Source organism: Aplysia californica, unplaced genomic scaffold (genome assembly GCF_000002075.1).
Source record: "Aplysia californica isolate F4 #8 unplaced genomic scaffold, AplCal3.0 scaffold00054, whole genome shotgun sequence".
NCBI classification, from domain to species: Eukaryota; Metazoa; Mollusca; class Gastropoda; order Aplysiida; family Aplysiidae; genus Aplysia; species Aplysia californica.
In genome coordinates, this window is record NW_004797324.1 from 632,800 (window position 1) to 635,656 (window position 2,857).

A 2,857-nucleotide genomic window follows, 5' to 3' on the forward strand; every position below is an offset into this window, starting at 1 on the left:
TCTCTCTCTCTCTCTCTCTCTCTCTCCCTCCCTCTCCTTCACTCTATCTCTCTCCTCCACTTTCTCTCTTTCTCTCTCCCCCTCTCTTTCTCTCTCTCCCTCTGTCTCTCCCTCTTTCTCTCTCTCTCTGATTTTAATCGTGAACAGCAATGCATGAATTAACATGACAAACACAGCACGCCAACAGATCTGGTCTCGCTTTGAAAATGTACAATAATTGTAGAACACAACGATATAGTCATTCGTCTTTGGAAAAGCCTTTTGTGGAGTTTTACGGTCTCGTTGAGACTACCAGCAATTATTGCAAGGAGCATAACGGTCCTGTTGAGGTCTCACTTCTAATATGTGTCACAACGTGGTAGAATCAGGCGCTCGTCAATTTTGGGGCATGTGGGGTTTATAAATATTATTTATCAAAGTGTGTTCTCGTCTTGCTTTTGATTTTAAAAACTCATCTTTTCCCTTAGAAGTCAAGGTATTCGCGATTGGCTTCAGAGGTAAAATAGAGTGAGTTTTTGTTTTGTTTTAGTAAGAGTTTTACGGCACTTGCAACACAATAAGGTCATATAAGTGTCGAAGATTAGAGGTGTTACAAGAGAGTTACAAACACAAAAAAGAAGGAGGGGAGGTAAAGACGATAGACGTTTGATGGGAAAGAAGGAGACCAAACTACACTAGAGTACCCGCCAACCACTCAAAAAAAAATAATACAGTGAGAAAATGGCCGCCAAAGTCTGGTGAGAGTTCATTGGGACTGAACATTTACATTTTTTGAAGGGGGGGGGGTGTTTGGGGGGAGGGGTGGTGAGTAAAGAGAATAACGTCAATACGATAATGGCAATCTAGTTTTGGTGGGAAAGTAAGACATGCAGACGAAAACAAGAGAGAGAAAGAGAAGATCTGGGACATACCAATGGTACCCGTCAACCACCCGTGAGCTTAGGCCTAGCTCCTTGTGTAGAGTCAAGGAGATGACGTTCCGTTCATCGTGTATTCAAACTAATCTTTAAAAATCAGCTGTTATAGAGTTTATTTGTGGGTGGTTGGCGTGGTGCTGTACTGTGGTTTGCTCCTTCTTTCCTATCAAAAATCTATCGTCTTTATTTCTCCTCCTTTTTGGTGTTTGTTACTCTCTTGTAACACCTCTAATGTTTGGTGCTTATATGACCTGACCTTATTGAGTTGCAAGACTAGTAAAACGGTAACTAAAACTAGAAATGTGTTTTTTTTCCCTTTCATTTTTAACATTAATTAGTTTTCCTTACAATTTTTGCTATAGCTTTATGTGTGGTGGGCTTTCCGTAAGGTCAGTAAGTATCGTGTTTGGCTACGGTGAACATGTTCCTGGGTCAAATCTCCTTTTGGAGTGTACTTGAATTCTGATCGGACGTATCTGTCTTTCTGCTGAGTAGTGCTGGACGAAGAATATTATTTATCGGGATCGATTCATGAGATCAGTTCGACGAAAGAAAAGTTCCGATTCCTTTCTACGGAGGGTTACAAATTACCTTATTTATTTAAGTTTTCTCTTTGCCCCCCCCCCCCCCAAAAAAAAAAAAAGAACAACCAAAAAACATAACTTATTTCGAAAAAAAAATGTTGGTCCCTCACCGTATTCCCAAATCCAGGTTATATTGAATCATAAAGCTGTTCGGCGGAGCTGATCAGGTAACCGGTAACTGGCTGGTTAGGTGTTGGACCCATCGGAAGTAATCATGGACTTGCCGGAAGTAATCACTAATCACCGGAAATAATCACTTCTCACCGGAAGTAATCACTTCTCGCCGGCAGTAATCGAGTAGGCTATTTGTCTAGGGGTCGGACTTACGGAAGTAAATTCTACCCGGCGGAAGTAACCAAGTATTTGTCATGGGGTGGGAACACACCGAAAGAAATCATGGACTCCCTGGAAGAAATCACATCAGTAGGAAGTAATTGGGCTCGGACTCCTTTTCTACGATTCCCAGCTTTCGCCTTTTAAGAATCGGGAATCTACGGTTACCGAAAAAGAAAACAACCCCGGAACCGCCTATCACTGTTGCTGAGACGGCATCCCTCTTTCGCTCCGGACTGCATGTCTCTAAATGACAGGGTCGAAGACACTCGAAGATCCCGGCCTCCTAAATGATCTAAATAGATGGGGATGTAAAGCATAAAAAAATGATTAGGTCTGCATGTTAAAAGAATAATCCTTTGTTTTATATAATGTTGTACCTTTGCAAAGAGCTGTTACTATAATATCACCCTAGATGCACCGTATGTGAGAGGGTAACTTTCATGAAATTGAAAATGAATTTCACTTTATTCTTTATTGTTTAAAGTGTGCCCATCTAAGGAAATTGTTAATTCCTCCCAGCCTGACTCGGCCCAGTGACAGAAACAGACAATGTTCGACCCATGATAAGAGACATGAGCACATTGCACAATCAGTACTTTTTCTTCATGACAACTTTATTTAACAAATGAGTGTTTTGTACGATGTGATGTGGGCCAATGGCCTTAAACGCTGCATGAACTTCACTTACTTTTTTATATAAAAAAAAAAGAAAATGAACTTTAACTACTTACTTACTCACTTACTTACTTACTTACTTACTTACTTACTTACTTACTTACTTACTTATTTACTAACTTGCTTTCTTACTAAGATTAAGGACCTACTTGCCCTTTCTGAAAACAAAAAGAAAAAAAAAGAACAAAAAAAAAAAAGACTAAAAGAAGTGCTGTGGTTGCCACGACTAAGTACCGGAGAGAAACTGATGCGTGTTAGGACAACGTTATTTCCGCAGGCATTGCGGGGTAACGAGTTGTGTCTAACAGTGATTACCGCTTATCCCCCCTTGACCCCAGGTCCGGT